Below are 21,071 nucleotides of genomic sequence, written 5' to 3'. Positions count from 1 at the left end.
CTTTCACCAGTAGCTCACTGCAGCAGTTACTTTTTTGCACTTGGCCTGTGTACATGTAGCGTAAACTGCTGTTGTCATTTTCTGAGGTTAGCATGAATAAGTCCCTTGGTAGATTGATGATTTTTCATTTCTTTATTATTTACACATTATGACATGTTTTGAATGTTACATAATAAAATTTTCAAAGGGGAAAAAAGGAAAAAATAAGTCACGCATTCTCAACTCTTTTTCTTTTTAATTTGAGAGCTAGTTGAGGAAAAAACCATAAGCTTCTTCTAGTAAATACTGTGGATTGGATCAGTTGATATCCACTCCAAACGCTGTGTGCATTCCTGTCCTTTGGGGTTAGAAACCTCAGTTTTCGCCAGTTTTTCTTAGCTCTGCTTGTTATTAGAGTTCCAGATGTGATTTAGAGCAACCAATTTAAAATATTCACCTGAATTCAGAGCAGAGCTAAGGAAAAAGGCATCTGCTTAGTTGATGCTGATCATGGCCTGGCTCTGGGCCCCCTGGTTGTACGTGGCTTCCCTGATTGGCAGACAATGTTCTAATTCCAAAGCCTTCAGGTCCTGCAAGGCACTGCTGCACCAATGAGTCAGTTCTACAGTGAGCTCTGGACGCTCAGTCTAGTAGATTCTTTTTCTTCAGCTCTCCCAATAATTCTATTACCTCCTTAATACTCTGTAATAAATCCCCTGAAACTAGCTAGAGGAGATTCTGTTGTCTGTCAATGAACCCTGATCAATGTAGCATTCAATATATATGCTTAAAAATAGTAAAAAAAATTGGGTTCTTCTGCTGGGCCCAGGGATATGCAGTGCTCACTGTAAGACTAACCTGTCTTCCAGCAATGTTTTTTACTTGATACTCCCGGTAGATAGTCTAATCAAAATAATGTGAGAAGAGAGGGCCAGCTCCCACGCTTGCCCGCAGATGCTGTTTTAATTCATAATACAGCTGAACTCCGGTCCATTGTAATCTACTATCTGAGCCTTAGAGCCAGCTTAAAAAAGCAGAAGCAATGGGAATATGTATAAAGGCAGTTCGTGCACATTTTCTGAGTGTAAATTCAGTTTGAACAAAATTTTTAAAAATTAATTCATTAACTTATTTATTTTTGGCTGCGTTGGGTCTTCGTTGCTGCACACAGGCTTTCTCTAGTTGTGACGAGTGGGGGCTACTCTTCGTTATGGTGCACAGGCTTCTTATTTCAGTGCCTTCTTTTATTGCAGAGCACGGGCTCTAGGCACGCGGGCTTCAGTAGTTGTGGCACGTGGGCTCAGTAGTTGTGGCGCACAGGCTCAGTGGCTCCGTGGCATGTGGGATCTTCCCGGACCAGGGCTCGAACCCATGTCCCCTGCATTGGCAGGCGGATTCTTAACCACTGCACCACCAGGGAAGTCCCCTGAACAAAATTTTTAAATAGGCAAAATTTGCATTTGTCTATTGTCTACCCAATAGAAAAATGTCAACTCAGAAACAGTATGATATGTGGTAGACTTTTTAAGCGTAGTTGATACAATGGACCCCCGCCCGTGCCCTGGTCTTCTTCCTCTCCCACATCATCACGAGTCTTCTCCCTGTGACTACACAAAAATATCCTCTTCTCACCCCCACCTCTAGTATTCACAACCAGCATTTTCACAGCTTCTCAGGAAGGAAGCAGACTCGCTGGCGAGATTGTTGGCATTAAAGACGAGACTTGGACCACCGCGCAGAAGGCCATGGTTTCCCAAGGGCGAGTTCTGGCAGCTCCGATGGTGTCTAATAAGAAACGGCCTTTTCTAAAAACTCACACAGGGAGGACTCAGTATGGAACTCACTCTCCTCCTTTGGAGTGAAAATACTGCACTTATTAGCATCCTTTTCATAAAGGGCAAAGTTGTTTAATGAGCCCGTCTGCTTGCTCGGCCTCTAGTGTTCCTCTCTTTTCAGTTTGCACCCACATATCATGCAAACTTCCTCTTGTGGTTCTGGATTTGTCCGCTCGTTTGTCTTCTCCTGACAAATCAGCCACAACACTGCTTTTTGTTTTTCCCACTGGAAGGTGGTTGTTTTTCTTTTGTTTGTTTTCCCATTAATTATATAATAGATTTGGCTTCTGGAAATTCAAGTGAGTATATTGTGAATGAAAGTGAAAGGAAGCTGGTAAATACAGTACTGAAAGTAGAAGCTTTGCAGATGGAGAGACCTGACATCATACCCTGTCTCTCCCACTTCCTGCTGTGACAAACCGGGTCAAGAACATTTCTGAGCCTAGTTTTCTCCTCCAAGAAATGGGGGATGATGAACGTGTCCTTCTTCTGCTCTTATTTTCCTTCCCAGAGACTTTGGATAGAGTCTGTTATAACCATGGTAACGATTTTGTAGAAAGCTGGGTCTTGTAGAATAAGAAGTGATTCTATATCTCCTCCATCTTCTGTCTTATCATCTCCTCTATCAATATAATTTACTCTTTTCTTCTTCCTTTTACATTTTCTTTAATTATGACTTCACCATCACACTCCACATTTCCCTCAAGATTTCTTCCTGTTTTCCTCTTCTATTCCCCTGACTCTCTTCCTCCCTCCCTCTCTCCTTTCCTAGTTTCCTTCTGTCATCCTTCCTTCCTTCCTGTTTCCTCCTTCCTTCCTTCCTTCCCCTTCCTTCCTTCCTCCTTTCCTCCTTCCTTTTCCTTCCTTCCTCCTTTCCTCCTTCCTTTTCCTTCCTTCCTTCTTCTTTTTCCTTCCTTCCTTCCTTCCTCTTCCTTCCTTCTCCTTCTCCTTTACTTCCTTCTTCTTCATTTCTCCTTCTGCTCCTCTTCCTTCCCTGCCTCCTGCTTTTCCACTCCTTCCAATCCTCAACTTCTAACACCACTGACTGTTTACTGTGACCATCTCTATCACTTGAGATAGAACAGAACTATCAGTATGGACTTATTTCCAGGTGCCTTATTCCAGTGGGTTAAAAAAAAGGTTTGTAATCTAAAGTATTTCCCAAGAAGAAAGAAGGCACATCCAACAACCTTCTTCCAGATTTATTTTCATCACATTCTTAAGTAAATCCATCAAAACCAAATTGGCTGAGACTGTTCTTAGCAAGATTCTGTGCTTCATTTGGTGACGACTTAGACCTAAAACATGTGGTATAAGTCAATGAAGGACAGGTAAAGCTGGACCGAGACAGTGGTCCTTCTAGAGAAAATAATAAATTGGCTTCCCTGCAAAGCACTCATCTTGTAATTTTATTTGAAGTAGAGGCTGAGTGCTTTGTGGGAGAAAAATTAAAAAGGATTTCTGGTGGCAGAGCTGTTCTGGGGTGGGGGAGGCATTACTTTCAAATTTGTTGAGAAAATGCTTTGTTAAATAATGCATATTATCATATTCATTTATTTATTTTTCATCACTTATTTATTAAATGCCTACTATGTCTCTGGTGTACCTCTAGGTGATGGGATGTGGCTAACGATGTAAATAAAGTCCTTGCCCTTATGGAGCTTATATTCTAGTTGGGAACATACAGCAAACAAAAGTGGGCATAAATCTAAGAAACAACGATATAAGGTAGAGATAAACGCCAAGGAAAGGAAAAATAAACAGTGAAAGAGGATAAAGAGTGAGGAAAGATGCAATTCTAGACAGGCTGGGTGGGAAAATTGGTGAATAAGCCAGCACTGAATAATGAAGGGGTGTGAAACATAAAAATAGAAAGGCAAAGAACATCACAAGCACAGAATAAAGCAGATACAAAATCCCTGGTATAGGAGAGCAGTCGGCACGTTTGAATAAGAGAAAGGAGGAACAGCTGAAGGAAAAAAATGAATCAAGTGAGAGAGGTAGCTAGGGTCCAAATGATACTGAAGTCTATGGTAACATTTTTGAATTTTATTCCAAATATGAAAAGTAGTCAATGGAAGATTTTGATTGGAGGAGTAGGCATGGTCTGACTTACACTGTAAAAGGACTCCACTCTGAGTCCCATATAGAGCACATATAGAAGTGAATCACTTCTAGAAGTAGAGGGACCATTTAGAAGTTGTTATACTAATGCAGGTTAGAAATGATGGTGATTTGGACGAGTTCAGATGGCGTGGATTTGGGATTTATCTTCAACGTATGAAAGGGCAGGAATTGATGATTGCTTGAGTTTTACATCTCAGAAATAAGTCAGTCAAAGATAAAACTAAAGATTTTAACCTAAGAACCTGGAAAATGGTGTTGCCAGTTTGGAAGAGTTCAAGGAGAAGATCGAGTATTGGGGAAGGAAGACTCAAAGTGTATGTTTTGTCCATGTTAAAGTTGAGATGCTTATTATATATTCAGATAGAGATTTCAAGTTAGATATAGAATCAAGAATTTAGGGTAGATATATATATATTTATATTATATATGTATATATATAATAAAATACATAGAATAAACCATATAATATGCAGTTTATTAAAAGCTCTACATATGAAATAAATTATATATGTGCTATATGTAGTATATACTATATAAACTATATATGTATATTAATAATAAATTACATATAGTAAACTACATCTATATGTAGCTTATTAAAAGTTCTCTATATAAACTATATATATATATGTAGTTTATTAAAAGCTTTAAGAAGTTCTGCAGTAAACAAGCTCCTTTATCATTTTTTGGTCCAGAGTTTTCCAAAGCAATCTGGCTAAGCAACTTTTGTGTCTTATATGCACCAGGGATCTAGTGTCCCACAGAACACATTTTGAGATATGCTGGTAGAAAGCATAGACTGGAGACCGAACAGTTATACGTCTTGAAAATTCACTGCTGAAATATGAAAGAAGAAGACAAGTGTCCTTGTTCTTGCAGAGACATAACTCTGTAGAATCAGTGCTGAATGGATGGGTCTCCTCATGTGTTGATCATGTTGAAATTAGTGAAAAGTCATTGCTGGAGGGAAACTATGCTTAAATCCAATGGAGGCTAGATAACAGTATTTCTCCTGCCACCTCGTAAATATATCCAAACTCTCAAAAGCTGAAGCCACTGATTCTGAAAGTAGGGGTGGAGCTGGAAGGGAGCCCCTAGCGGTTGTTTTCAGTCTCCCATGCTGATGTAGGTTCGTAAAGTCTATGGGCATTGCATTCGGCGGGATATTTTTCAAACAATGAGTAGAAATTTATTACTATTTAGTATACAGTGGAATGTGTTTAGGTTTGAAACACTACTGTTAATTTAACACACTGGAATGCTCTGACATAGAAAGAAATGGATTGAAATAAGGATAAACAATATCTAAGTACATCCCAGTTAGGAAGGTTAAATACTGTTTCCTAAGTCTTTGTTTCAAATCTGTGTGTGCGCACGTGTGTGTGCACATGCCTGCATAAACTCAGAGATTTTTGGACCAGATTGTACTGGTTTACAATATTCTTACAAAGAGCCGTGACTAATATATTTGAAAAATAAGAATACAGATGGATGCTTTCATCCATGACTTATAAGATGGAAGAGATAAAAAGATTAAAGCAATCCAAATTCAAGAGCCTGCTAGTAGTGTTTGCTTCAGGACCTCAGAATCAATTACTAAATAATTTCTGCCATTCTTCCCCGAGTCTTAGCCATCTCGTATTCTAAGCATCGTAATTGCTTAAAATGAAGTATCATGGTAGGTACCTCATTGGTCTTTGTTCTTCTATTCTTGCATCTTTCAATTCATTCTCCAATTAGCTTTAAAAATATAAGTATGATGTATAGCACAGGGAGATCAGCTCGGTGCTTTGTGACCGCCTGGAGGGGTGGGATAGGGAGGGTGGGAGGGAGGGAGACGCATGAGGGAAGAGATATGGGAACATATGTATATGTATAGCTGATTCACTTTGTTATAAAGCAGAAACTAACACACCATTGTAAAGCAATTATACTCCAATAAAGTTGTTAAAAAATATATATATAAGTATGATGAAATCTCTCTCTCTCTTTCACACACACCCACACGCTAACACCTTGATGAGTTACTCATCACCTTTAGAATAAAGTTCAAAATACATAAACTAACATAAAAACCCCTGGCTTCTGCCTCCTGTTTGGGTTCATTTATCTGTACAGATTCCCTGCTCTTTCAACTTTATCAGTACAGTACATCTTACAAGTCATCAAATATTCCATGATTTCCCTTGACTCCAAACTTTTGTGTTGCATTTAATTCTGTCACTCTCTGTCCTTCAACTTGTGTGTTTAGATCTTTAATTTCATGGTACTTCCTGGAGGCAGGGGTTGGGTTTCTGCCATTTTATTTTCTGCCTCTGGTTTGCTGTCTTTCTCATTCCTTTCTTGCCTTTCTGTGGGCCATTCATTTTTTTTTTTTTTTAGAATTACATATTGACTTCGTTGTAGCATTTTTAACGTATTAACTGGTATATTTTTCTTAGTGTGTTTTCTGGTTATTGTACTGCACATACCCAGGTCCGCTGATGCATTAATGTTTTTCCACTTTGTGAAAAACTTACTCTCATTTAGGATCTTTTGTTCTCCGAACCTTAAAATATAACCATGTTAAGTATTTTCCCTAGATATATTGCACACCAAGTCCAATGGTGTTGTAGTTTTTGTTTCAACCAACAACTATGGTTTAAGAAGCTCACAAGAATGATGGTTACGTATATTTTTGTGTATTTTTACTCATTCTGATGTTTTTTCCTTTCTTTATTTTCAACCTTCTTCCTTGGAAATGATATACAGGGTAGAGAAGCAGTTTTAAGAATTTCTTTAATTTCCTGACAACACGGCCGTGTGTAGGATATGTGACCGAGACAGAAAGGCTTTTCATCATGTCGGTGGCAGTGACAACCTGCCGCTGTGCCTTCAAGCTGGCCACTGTCTGAGGCAGCATTGGAAGTATTCCGACACCAGGGAAACACCCGAGCTTAACTGGAAAGTCCACGTCAGGGGACTTCCTCACCCTTCTATGATACAGGTTTCATCCCTGCTTTTGTGCATTAGGTACCACCAGCAAAAGATGTTTTTTCTTCTATTTACAAATATTTATATCCTGCCCATTGTTCCAAACCTCCCGTGGATATCTCCTCCTTCCTGAAGCATCCCAGATCACTCTGGATAGACGCATCTTCCTTATCCCTCTCAGAGCCCAGGATGTAAACATCATTTATGTCTCATGACTATTTCCACATTGTGGTCGCTTTTTTGTAAGAGCATCTTCTCTGCCCTCCTGGACAGTGAGGCCACCATAACCTGGTCCCAACAGTAAAGACACACGAAGCCCCTTGCCATGGCCTCCTAGGCAGTGGAATTGATAGAGCTGTGCACACCTACAGGGTTGGCACCTTGGACAGAGGTGACCGTTCTCCTTTGGGGCATTCCCAGGGGAGACATCCTTGATATGGAATCATGGTAGGGAGTGTGCCAGATTCCTAATAATGGCAAAGGCACACTAGGGAGAAAAAGAATGGTGTATTGAGAAACTCTTAGTGTGGAGCCTAGAGGGGCAAAGGACAGGTAGTGATAAATGAAGGTGGAAGATTTTGGCAGAAGCCACACCACATAGCACCTTCCTACAGCCCATGGCCAAGTGCATTTATTAAGCGGTATTAGGGGCTGTACACCATCCCAGGCTTTGTGGATACAGCAGGGAAGAGTAAAGTCCCTGCTCTCCTGGGCTTATATTCTTGTTGGTAAGATAAGCAATTAAACTAAACAATGCAACAGCATTTTCAGAAACGATGAGTGCTATAAAATATGTAAAACAGGGTAAGATGATAGTGAATGAAGGGTAGTAAGTGGTTGCTTTAGATTAAATATTGAGGAGAAGCCTTACAGAATTGAAACCTGAACATGAATCCAAAAACTAAGGCAAAGATCTGGGGAGGCCATTCTGAAGAGAGAGAATGGCCAGGGCCGAGGCCAAGGAAAGCGTGGAGATTGGCAAATCAGCCAACATCTCTAGCGTGGTTGTCGCAGCATAGGTAGAGGAAAGGGGACGTGGGCAGGAAGCCACTGCAGGGCTTTAAGTAGGAGAGGGCCATTCTGCACTCAAACGTTCACCACAGCCGTAGAAGGAGAGCAGGGTACACAGAGGGGGAGACATGAAGGTTGAAAGACACATTAGAAGGAGAGAGATGATAATGGCGTGGAAGAGGCGATGATGGAGATGGAGGCGGGGAGAATGACTTTGACAGCTACTTACCACCTGCAGCCAGAAAACCTAGTCCCAGCCCTCACCGTCTGTCCCCTAGATGGTTGAGTTAGCCTCCTAACCGGTCTCCTGTCTCATTTCTCTGCCATCTCTTACCCATACAAGACCCACAGGAATATTTCCTTTTAAACTTTGTCTTAATGTGTAATATGATACAGAACAATGCACAGACAAGAAGCCCAGAGCCTGATGAATTTTTACACGTCGAGCGTCTCTTATAACCAGCATTCAGATGAAGATCGAGAACCTGCACCTTCGTCCTCAAGCTGCCTCCCGCTTCCCTCCAGGTACCAGCTGCTCTGCACAGAGACCACCACCCTGACTTCTGTCGGCAGAGAAGGGATGCGCTCACTTTCCGACTCTGGATAAAGAAAGCCAGCATGTATCCTTTGGCATCATGGTTTTCTTCCCTGTACAATGTATTTGTGAGATTTGCCCATATTGCTGTGGGGAGAATCTTTTAAAAACATAAATCATACCATGCCTCCTTCCTGCCCCAAACCCTCTGATGCTTTTCTATCACATTCAGAATAAAACCCTTATGGTGGGGCACAGATGTCTACCTGCTCCAGCTTCCATTTCTTTCCCACCTTGCCCTGTTTCTTCCTCTACCACCTCTTCCTTGCTGTTGCCCCTGGAACTCACTGAGATGTTCCCCGTATCAGAAGCCATTGTGTGAGGTGGGGGATTACAATGCCCAGTTGATGAGTGCTCGGTTTGTCTTAGGTCACAGAACTCAGTGCATGAGGAGCCGATACGCAACCTTGAATCTAGCCCTCAGTCTCCGGGGTCCTTCCCCTCCCTGTATAGCCTGACCATCAAGGCTGCAAAACATGTCGCCCACCCTCCCTGCTGCATCGTTCTCCACAGAACCTAGTGACACAATCAGCCTTTCATCAGCAACCACCCTTTCCCTCAATCACTCTTTACTTCTACAGCCATTCTTTGCCGAGATCACTTCCTCCCCCTGGAATGTACAGTTGCCCCCATTCCAGCCTCACCACCTCACCACCTGCCGTTATAACTTGCTTGCTAAAGTTCTTGTCCATTGGTCGTGGCTGGGTTGAAGGAAGGTAGTTTCCTTCATACGGAATCTGGAGTCAAGGAACTTGGATGTTAACACATCTCAGTTTCTGTCTTTGATTTGAAAGGCAGACTACCGTGCAGCTGGTCGGAACCGACATTTATTGCCGAGTGGTTAGAACTTGAATTTGAGAGTCAGACCACCTGGATTTGAAGACCCGCTTTCCCTAGGTGCTCACGGTGTTTCTGTGGAGATGAGATGAGTCAGTACACACAAGGTGTTTAGAAGGCTGCCGGCCCTGAGCAGCGCTCAATGCATTCACCTGTTACTGTTGAGATCTCCCCAAGGAAGCCTCCAATCACTCCCAGTGCGCTGGAAACACTTCCGTGGAAGCTTGCCTGGCAGGCTACATGGGCTTCTCCTCTTTCAGCAAGTCATGGACGTGTACATCTCTCCAGGAGGGATTTTACTTCTTGAGGTCAGGGAGGGTGTTTTTTGGTTTTTGTATTCTCTGTGTCTGGCAGAGATGAAGCCTTTTACCTTGTTGGATTTTCTAGTCTGGAAAAAGAAAAGGAAAGTCCTCAGATGCCCACGAGATGGAGCTGTGAGTCCACAATCGTGATGAACAGGAATTGCAGGAAAAGAAGACTCCGTACAAACCTGTACCAAGCCCATCTCCTGGGGGCTGGGGCAACTGATCCTTGGAATTTATGCAGCACATATAAGCCGGTTCTCATCCAACATGTGTTTTATCAAGCATTCTTTTCAGATGTTAGGGAAAAATTCAGAAAGAGCCGGGTGAGAAACTCTTCTTTATTGAACAACGATCCTATGACATTTGTGCATTGATGTAATTTCATTTCGTGGTCACTGAATGAATAAATCCTTACAATCACTTTGCAGAGCCTGCACTAGTATCCCTGTTTTCTAATGAGCACACTGAGCATTCCAGAGGTCGAGTTCCTGGCCCAGGCTCGCCTACAGCACTCCTTAGGCTGCCAAGTCAAGATATGAACACTGCTCCTTTCGAATTTCCAGCCTGTGTTCTTTTCAGCTCCAGTGCCCTACAATTTCAGAGAATGATGGCATGAACTTGGATGGGTACCATTCATGGGTGTAGTTATCCTCTCAGTAGAAACAGATCCTGTTCCTATGGGGACTAGGGGATGGATTGGCCACCATGACCTTGTGTAAAGCTTCTGCAAATGGTCGTCACATACAACTTTTATTACATAGATTGCTGTGTTGAAATTACTAGTTTATGCTCTAAATGATCTCCTGTGCTATGTATAGTAGTGGGTCTGTCTCTTTAATGGATTTTCCAGTTTTTACTGCAGGCTGGTTAAATGCAGACAGTAAAGGGTCAAGGGTTCCTGGTCTCCTTTTCTCCTTAATTTACTACATTTCAATTTGTTGACTTCTGAGATAAGTTAGTCTGGTGAGAAAGCCTCTCTTTATGTGGATGTGACCATGCTTTGATTTTTCTTAAAAAAAAATAGGACCAAATATCAGGACATCAGTTGACAGAGATCAGTCCAAGGGTTTTATGCCCCTCTTATTACAGGTCAACTGCTCAAATAGCTTTTATTCTTTGAAAAACACTTTTCTACGTACTGGCAATAAACCAGGCAGTAGCGATAGAAAGGTGAGTGAGTTCCTGCCCCACGCTGCTTAATCAGAAAGCCCCCCCTTGCATTCAGCCTTCTGCCTGAAGAAGTGCATCTGGACACAGTGAAATTGTTCTTAGCCCAGGCTTGGTGGTCAGAGGCTGTGGACAGCTGAGGGCTTGTCCAACTGCTTCCCTGAAGAATCAGTCTGCTCCCGTTTCACCTGTGCATCCGTTTACGATCATATTTATCAGGTTAAGAGCTCAGTAAATATTTAATGAGTTGAATAGTTTTGATAATCATGATTGAAACGACATAACTCAGAGATGTGCGCTGATTGCTTAAATATGGCATTTCCGTGGCAAAAGAAAACTGATAGCCGACCAATAACGTTTAATTGCTAGAAGAAAATGTAGGAGTTGGTAGATGAGAATAGTGTTGATACAGATATCTTTGAAATATCTGATGCTATGGTAGGAGCGTGTGTCCCAGCATCAAACAGATTTGGGTTTCATTTGCAACTCTCAGTGTTTTATGTGACGTTGAGTAAGTCCTGTCATCTCTAATATGCAAAATAGGAAATATAATGCCCACCTACAAATGTCAAATTTGTGTGTGTGTGTGTATAAACACATAAATCATGATACTCACCATCTTGTTGACCATGAGAATCTGATTTGCTTTTAAGCATTGGGACGTGAGTATGGAATGATGTAGTAGAATGGAATAGGAGTAGAAACAGATTCTAGTGAATATCCCCCACGAGCGAGCTGACGTAGGGTAAAGAAGGAAGGGATGCTCTCTTGGGGGACAGATGATAGGTGTCACCTTGAACATACTGGAAAAGACATGACCAGAGCATATCCACATGGGGATGTCCAGATCTCAAACTGTATGCAAGCTTTGATGGAATAAAGTTAACGATGACAGTAAACTCAGAACCTGACTCACCCAGAGCTCAATGTTTGAACCACAGCCTCCTCTGATTCACATCCCTTCACTTGCACTGGATGAGTAAAGGTATTCAGGTGCTGAACTCACAGGGGATAAAATTCGCCATTCTCGTACTGCCCTCAAGTCCCTGGAAGTATGCCCCCGAGTTCAGCACATAGACACTGTGTTTTTAATTCTGAAATCACACTTGGAGACAGGCTGTCCTTCAATTTAATTTGATTCAATCAATATTTACCAAAGGTCAGCCAGGTTAACGCAGTTAATATAGTAGATTCCACAAGAAGAATACTGAAAACGAAAGGTTGAGCTTCCTGGCTTTTAATAGTTTACAATATAATTGGAGCCAAAAAATAGAGACAACAGAGAAAACAATATCTTTTAGTAGAATGCATTGTCTATCTATGAAACATATTTAAAAGAACACTATGCTTTCTTTTATGGATTTAAAAGGTCCTAGAAAATTTCTATAAAGTAGATCAGATTTTACTAGGGGTTTCCGTGATAAGATGACAGACATGCACCGTTCAGGGAGAGGTTCTCGCTGGACTGAGTTAAAAACCTTCAGGAAGATGGAAATTGGGAGGTGCTGATTTGTCATCCTGGAGGTAGCTGTCTCTTCTCTAGCAGTTCATCCCTACGCCTCCTCCAGGGAACGTCCCAGGCTCTGATGGATTTCACCATATGCAGTGCTCCTCTGCGGGCTGCAGAAGTTTAAGATGTAGTCCCTGAGAGTCAGGCATGAGCAGGTTATTAATCGCATGTACTCACAGCCCAAAAGAGGAGAACACGTGCCACTCAGGGCACACCACGTGCCATGAAGATTACATCTGAGGACAGAACAAACATCCCGGGGCTGTAGGAGACAGACTTTGTAGTATCAGGGGGCGAGGTGTCCCCTTCTTCCCGTGGGAGGATGTGATTGGCTTGTTTGAATAATTCCAATGGCTGGCAGGAAACTGAAACCTACTCCTCAGGTGTAAGCAGGAGCTGTGCCTCGTGCTTTCGATACAGAGAGCTGTTTGGCTATGAGACTTCACCCGTGGGAGCACAGTGGGGAGTGGAATTTGCAGTTAGGTCACGGAAGCTCTCCCTGTTTCACCAGATGTCAAGACATTACATAATATTGAGACTTGATTTTAGATCGTACACAACAGCAGTGGAGATTTTGGATATCCTTGTCCTCTCTGCTGTTGACATTTTTCTCCCATTGACAACGGGCAGCAACGTTTTCAAAACATGCAAAGCCAGGAACGTCCACTTTAGTAGCTTTTATTAAAGGCTTTTAAGGATCAGCCACCTTATCTTTTACAAAATCCACAAGCCTAGACCTATGGTCTCCTGTCTGGTTCTATGTAAGTACTTGCTGATTGAACGGCATGTAGATTGGCGAGCCCATCTACTTCCTTTAGAAAGCTCTCAGTCCTGCAAAACAGTGGCATTGATATTGACATCATTAACAATCGCTATTGTCTCTAATCCTATCAGGAAAGGGGAATAGCATATTAATTTATCAGGTGATGAAATGGAATCCCAAAGAGGTTAATTAACTTGCCCAAGACCATATTGCTGGTGAGAGTTGGATCCAGGACATTTCACATTATACTTGTAATTGCTAATAGAGACCGAAGTGTATTAATTGCTTCCAACCTGTCTCCTTCACTTGTAGCGTGTTTCCTGGTGGCAGAGACCATTTCATAATCCTCTCTGCATCTACTGCGGTAGCTTCACGGTCTGCGGCAGCTTCTCGGTCAGGGCAAAAATAAATGTCTGATGGAAAGACATTGTATTTTGTTGTAGTAAGAATGGAAAGGGGAGGTTTTTAAGGAGGAGTGAAGGAAGGCTGACTTTCTTAATTATAGGATGGTGAGTGGGTCCCTCTGGGCAGGTTAGTTGTCTTAGCTAACCCATCCTTCTTAGATATAAGTTGGAGGAGAGGTGCTGTTGAGTGATTCAGTCTCCCTGTAACCCATCAGTCTTAACCAATTGTGGGCTGACTCAGGGGTCAGATCCAAAGAGGAATCAAGTCAGTTAGGTCTGTGTTGGAGTCTGAAACGAAATCTCCTATGACTTCCAGCCAACCTAGACTTTGGAACACATTTGTGGAGAGACTTGGGTCCATCTTCAGAAACTTAGCCACCGCAGGGCAGACTGCTACCTGCTTCACAGCTTGGCCACCAGAAGAATACAGAGCAATAGAACTGGAATTCAAGGCTGTACTTTTCTTTCCAATTCAGGGGAACTGTGCAGCAGGAACCACCCCTAGCACCTGATGCAAATCGTCCCACTACATCCTCACAACGGCTCTCTGAGGAAAGGACTGTCCTTCTCTTCAGTTTGTAGTTCGCTGGCCAGTCATACATGAGTTTTGTAGATAAACTAGGGGAGGACTGAAGCCCTTGCCTTACTGCAGTACCTTTAATAAAGAGCCTGCTGAGAACTAAATAGCTATTCACTGGGCATCGGCTGATGTGAGATGAAGAAAACAGCATTTCGCTGATAGAGCCCCTCTTCAGACTTCAGAATCTGATATCAAGGCTGAGGATCCTCTCCCACCTTCGCTTACGTCTGCTTCCCAAGGCCAAGAGCAGGTGGAGATGCCAAATGCTGGGTTGTCAAGGGATCATCCACTAGAAGACATTTGTCATACATGTCTCTCATCTGACAATTTAATTGGGGCAAATTTTGAAAATTTCCGGAAGATTATTGAAGAGGCTTTTTTTAAAAAATTAATTAATTAATTTATTTTTGGCTGTGTTGGGTGTTCGTTTCTGCGCGAGGGCTTTCTCTAGTTGTGGAGAGCGGGGGCCACTCTTCATCGCGGTGCACGGGCCTCTCACTATCGCGGCCTCTCTAGTTGCAGAGCACAGGCTCCAGACGTGCAGGCTCAGCAGTTGTGGCGCACGGGCCCAGTTGCTCCGCAGCATGTGGGATTCTCACAGACCAGGGCTCGAACCGATGTCCCCTGCATTGGCAGGCGGATTCTCAACCACTGTGCCACCAGGGAAGCCCGTATTAAAGAGGTTTTAAATGTCTCATAGAAGAGCCTATAATAGCTCTCCCAAATGACAGGGAAATGAGCAAGCAAGGTGGTCCTTCCACAGGTGACATATTTGGAACTTCTTCCTCCCCACCCTCACCCTTTGCTTTTTAACGTAAATGACAGATTTCAGCTTCAAAATGAGACTTTAAAACACAGCCTGCTCTAGAGACGGTAAGTCCCTAATTCTCTGGCTGGCAGAAATTTTCCATCCTAGTTCTTAATCGCTTCCACAGTTTCATGTTTGAGGCTCACAGTTTATTCCATTGTTGAAAGTTACATTAATGCCCGCAGTAACAGTCTTTGCTTTGCTGTGTCAAGGAAGAAACGTGACAAATGGAATTTCCCTTTTAGACCAGAGAGGAGAGGAAAGACCTATGAGCTGGAGTTAGGAAATATCTTTCTGTGTCTGGCACCTTCCTGAGGAGAAGACCAATTAATTCCACCTTTACCCATCCCCCAGGGGGAAAAAAAGCAAGACAGTTGTTTTAGGCTCTCCTCCAATTAAGAAAGTTACCTCTGATAAATCATTCTCTGATTCTTTTGATTAGGATGAGATGGAAAATTCGGAACTTGCAGGGACAGAAACTGATCAAAGAGCTTCATTCTCTGGAAAATGTAATGTCAGAGAGGATACCAACCTCCTCCCCTTTCTCACCTTGCCAACACGCAGCCTGGGTGGCAGGCAGCTCTATGCCAAAGCTTGGACTCTTCGTCATACATACATCCCTGAGTTCCAGACACGGTCTGCTTCCTCAGAGACTGGGGGTGAAGGAGAAAGAGTGGTACCCAAGTTTCATGTCCAAATTTCACAAGTTCCAACAGGTGCACCTTTCAGCAAGCAGAGGGTGATTCTGACTCCTTGAATTCTTTCATAGGACAGAAGGCATAACCTGTGCTGATTTCCACTTGAGCTCTCCGGTGTCATGCTAGTGATCTTTTTCTAATCTATCCATGGGACGTACATGTCCACAAATGCAAACAGGTGGAATTTCATCATTAAAAAAATAAATGGTGCATAGTTATTAGGAGGAGGGGATAAAAGCTTTAGCAGGACATTTAGAGATGGTGTGCATTCTGTCTTTACACAAGGGACATAGGGGCTGTGCCCACACGACTGAGGCATGATGGGTCCAGGATTAAGTCCCATCTATTCTTATGAAAGGTGGAAAATGTCATGCTTTGATTAAACCAGGTGGCACTGGGGGACTTTCCAAGGCTGCCCAAAATAGTAAGGGATTGTTTTTAAAACGGATATTGCTGTATGATGGCTGTTTACCTCTCTTGTTGAATTGTTTCCCTCTCTTCGGAGAGATGGACGAATTACCTACACATTTCAGTAGATTGTTATTTCTAAAACAATGACTGGCCTCATCTGTTCCACAGCTGGCTGGGGGCCAGCACAAGGGCCAAGGGAAGTTCAATTCCTCCCATGAATCAGCAGTCTCTCCCTGTTGTTATCATCATTTATCAGTTTCTATCTTGAAATATACTTGGAACCTCCAGAGGACACCTATACATTAAAAAGCTATTTTTAAAAAGTCCTCAGTTCTTGTTTCCATTTTAAGCTCGAAATTGGGATGTTTTGTCCAGCCAGGAGGTAGGCAGGGTCAGAAAGCAAAACTGGTAGTGTTGGTGGCGATTACGAAGAAATCCAATGTGTTGATGGAGGATGGAAAATTGTCTGTCAAATGCAGCTCATGGTCATTTTGAGCACTGGCTTCTTAATTCTCATGTTTCCAGCTCAGAACTTTAAGCTCTGTGAGTTGGTAGGCTCTAGAGCGCAGCTGGAAAGAGAAAAGCTAGGTGAGTACCAGGCCCCTTGACCCTAGGCACAGTCTCTGTCCAGTATAGACCAGAGACACAATAGAGAAGCATTGGTTCCTTGAGAGTTTACCCTCAAGATCCTCAGTTGCAAGGACTGAATTCTTTCCTGGAAATTTACATTCTAGGTAGTAAAGCTGGGACTGCAGAAGGAAGCGTAACTCAGTGTATTGAAAAGTTACCATGGCCACGAGCCATCTAGGAAGTTTCCACTTTCCATTACTGTGGAGTCACTGAGTTGTTGAATGATCAGCCTCACTCTTTTTCTCCAGGAAGATGCACCTGGATTCTGAAGTGCTCAATACTAATTTGTCAAGCGGACATCATGCTCTCCATTTTATTGATGAAGAAACGGAGGCCCAGAAATGAGAGCATCTTGATCATAATCACGCAGCTGGTTATGGAGAGAGCCAGGCTAGGAGTCTTTTGATGCCTGCGTACAAAGCCTGTTGCTCTTTCCACTACATCACACACCATTCTGGTCCTTTTATTTTTGAACTTTTAATTAAAAAATTTTTTTTGGTTAATTTTTATTGGAGTATAATGTTGTGTTAGTTTCTGCTGTACAGCAAAATGAGTTGGCTATATGATGGAGAACAGTATGGAGGTTCCTCAAAAAACTAAAAATAGAACTACCATATGACCCAGCAATCCCACTCCTGGGCATATAGCCAGAGAAAAGCATAATTCAAAGAGAGTCATACACCCCAATGTTCATTGTAGCACTATTTACAATAGCCAGGACATGGAAGCAACCATTCAGGTCCTTTTAAATTTATTCTGATCCACTTTTTTCTTTTAACATGGATTAAACAGTTGGACAAGCTGCATGGATATGAGTGGGGACGATGAATACGTGACTATGTAGACGTACACAGGCAGGTGGAAGAAGCAAGGGTCTCAGCAGTGTGGACTCTAGTTATTACCCTACTCAGTGTAGCGATGCTTGCGCTCCAATAGTGAGGGAGATTCTTTCAGACTTACATAGATGGCACTCTGGGCCTTTCTTCACAGGGACACAATGGCTTTGAACTCTCAATAGTGTGGCTTTTCTTAATGTGACATGATACAGCGCCTGTTACAAGAGGAAAATAAGAGCAATAATGTACAAATGACTATGTTTCTCCTAGAGGCTGTATTTCAGTGTGGGGTTTAGTGAGTTGGGAGCTTAGAGACCAGCTTTTTGGGTGACATTGGTGAAAGTCACTTAGTCACTCGTGCCTCGGATGGTGGTTCTGTTAAGATGGACACACTGTAAGTGGTGACCAACATGGCAGGCTGGCTTCTGTAATTTTATATACGTATAGGTGTATTTGCAGAAGGATTTTTAGAGTAGAAGCTAATTGCTTTGCTAGCCCCTCTCTGGAACGACACATAAGAAACTAGCCAATCGACTGTTTCAAAAAAAACGACACTTATATACCAGGTGGGAGAGATTTACTTTTCACTGTATCTTTCTTATTGCTATTGGATTCAGTTTCCTGGTATATGTACCATTATCTATTATAAATGAATAATATATGCGAATACTAAATTCATATAAGTTGTTTTGAGAGAAATCGGCAAACATACATGAAAGCGGCTACAAAGTTCTTGATATGTAGTAAGTGCTCCAAGTTGGTTAGTAACCACTCTCTAAGGTGGCCCTGGGAATTCCATGTGTAAAGTCTGCCTACACACTTAGAGACCTAGACTTTATCGAGGAGCCTCACTTGCTGGGTTTTTGCTCATACAGCGTTTTGAAGACGACTCTGGCCATGTTGATGCAATTCTCTGGTTGCCAACCACACGTTGCTATAACCTCCTGCACTCTAGTGGGCTGGGGTAGACTCCCTGGGTGTATGTTACCTATTGCCATAGTAATGCTGTGTAACAAAGAACTTCAGATCCTCAGGGCATCCAGCGGCAGGCATTTTTTGCTCAAGTGTCTGGAGTCAGCTGGTCTTGCCTAGGTGACTCTGTTGATTTTGACAGTGATTACTGACCTGGGCGGGGTTGGCTGGCTATCCTCTGATCTCAGCTGCCCTTCTCTGAGGCAGCTGGCCTGACTCGATCTGCCCCTTTTCTCACTCATCCTCCATCAGACTACGCCAGCATATCCTCACGGCAATGACAATGACCCCAAATGGCCACACCCAGTTGGCAAGCACCCTTCTGGACTTTGCTCATATCACATCTACGAAAATCCCTTTGACCAAAGCTAATCACGTGGTCAAACCCAGGGGTCAGGAAATACACTCTGCAAAGATTTGCCCAGCTCTGATATCTGAAAGGATTGACCAGACTCCGCAGGGAATACTCATGTGAGACTTTTATTTAAAGGTAAATGATATGGTGCAGTGAGATAAAGAGAATGCAGGGAAGCTTTGGGAATACCCGTCTCCAAATCCTTTCCCCTCTGTCGCCACGAACACTTGTAAAAGAACCTTAATCCTGTGGTTCCTCAGGTAACCCATTTAGAAAATGGAAACGATACCTGACTCAGAAGGATAAATTCGGCAATCAGTAAATTAAAAATAATCAATCAATAGTAGCATCTGCTTGGGTTTCTCTTTGCTCCTTCTCTTTCTGGAAAATAATCATAGAGATGATTGTGAAGATATTTGTTGCTTACTTTACTAATTAAAGTTACTAATTACCAGGGTTTACTAATTACTCATTCAAAAAAGCTGGAAAATACTTTGTTCAAAGCTTACCTGAGTCGAGGCTCCTGGAAGACATTTATCTCGGGGGTGGCGTGAGCATAAGGGAAATGACACAGCCTTGGGGCCAGTTACTGAGTTAGACAGACAGCAGGCTCCGGAATCAGAACTGAGATATCCTGAGTATGACCCCTGGAAAGCCACTCCACGTGTCCACCATCAAGCCTCAGACTGAGCAGGCTGCCTCACACAAATGATGGAAACGATGACAATACCAGATTACAGGGGATGAGAAACATAGAAGGATGCGTGGAGGAAAAGAAGGAGACAAGAAAACAAAACCAGAAAAACAAACCAACAAACAAAAACAAACCACAAAAAAACTTACATTCACAGCAAGTTTCCAAAACAAGATTCCAAAACACAAGAAAATCCAGGATTAAATCAGGCTGACATAATCAACCATCAGATTACAACTGTATTCTAGTCTGACAAAGTGTGTTTAAGATGTTATTCGAGAGATAAATAAGGCATGGTTTCATTAAAAAGAAGAAAAGAAACAAAATCGGGCAAAAAATGAAATATGAGAGCATAGATATAAAGCACATAATTCCAAAAATAAAAAAGGAAGATAAAATAGGCAATAAACAGGTAAACTGTAGACTTCCAAGACAAAGTTGCAAAGTAATGAATTGCTAGATGGCGCTGATAAAATCATTTAGGACCCAGCAGAGAGAGATAAGATAGAAATTTGAAATAATAGTTAAATGCATGGAAAAATAGTTTTAGAGGCTGAAATAAGCATAAAATATTTTCGGAGGAGAATGTTAGAGAAGCAATAGTTGACGAGATAATAACTGAAAATTTTCCAGAATCTAACACAGAAGGGAAGTTTTTGTACATGAGCAGTAGTGCCCACAGAAACTGACGAATGATCTGCAAAACAAATCCAGTAATGCATTAAACACACAGGTACACACAAGCATACACATCAGGACCAAAGAACATGATGCAGCAGTGTGAGCATGGTTTAACGTTATAAACATGCACTAATATGATTCACCATATAAAACTGAAAGTTATATATTTATCTCAACAGAGGTAGAGAAATAATGTGAGACAATTCAGTTCCCATCCATGACTTAGATAATAAATGTTTGAATAATAAGTTCTTAATAATGAATGATTAAATAATACATTATTTGAAAATAAATTTAAAAGAATTTTATTTGTAGTCCAAAAAAAAAAGAATGCTCACATTCACCATTTTTACTCAATGCTGTCAAGGAGAAGACCAAGTTGATGAAATAAAAACATATAAATTTTTAAGGAATTGAAAAGAAAAAGATAAACTATCCTTACTTAATGATGATGCAATAATTCCTAGGAAAAACAAAATAATCTAGAAAGAATTAGAACTAATAACATAATTTGATAAGATTTCTGAATACACAATTTACATACCAAATATCTAATAGGCTAGTAAAAGCCAACTAGAAAATTCAGAGGAATGAAATTGAAAAGACAAGAAAAGAAAGAAAGAAAAGTTCCTATTTATGATAGCAATGGTAATTATAAGTTACAATGAAATAAACCTAAAAAAAGATACAAAAAGCATCAATGGAAAAACATTCAAAATTATTTGAAGGACATACATTTCCAAGAATAGGGAGGCAATTAAGTCGTCACAGTAACCGGAGGTGCTACTAATTGAATGCCAGGAATAGGATGCCAAAAATCTTAAAATTTGCAGGAAGGTTTCAAACAAAAACTAGCATCTCACTCAAATTGCAATTGCCTGATTCCATTGAGAAACATGG

At 41.8% G+C, this 21,071-nt stretch overlaps 1 long non-coding RNA gene across 1 annotated transcript; it reads right to left on the bottom strand.

Moving 5' to 3' along the window:
- Positions 1 to 14,697: 14,697 nt before the first annotated feature.
- LOC113633797 (uncharacterized) lies at positions 14,698 to 19,179 on the bottom strand. The gene is made up of 4 exons (XR_003438341.1): positions 19,086 to 19,179; positions 18,458 to 18,567; positions 17,594 to 17,684; positions 14,698 to 16,572 (listed from the first exon to the last, which is right to left on the bottom strand). It is a non-coding gene; the product is annotated as an uncharacterized LOC113633797 (long non-coding RNA).
- Between the last annotated feature and the right edge of the window lie 1,892 nt (positions 19,180 to 21,071).

This window comes from Aethalodelphis obliquidens, unplaced genomic scaffold, assembly GCF_003676395.1.
Source record: "Aethalodelphis obliquidens isolate GAN/ISIS:26980383/991018 unplaced genomic scaffold, ASM367639v1 scaffold41, whole genome shotgun sequence".
NCBI lineage: Eukaryota > Metazoa > Chordata > Mammalia > Artiodactyla > Delphinidae > Aethalodelphis > Aethalodelphis obliquidens.
This window is presented reverse-complemented; position numbering and strand designations above follow the sequence as displayed.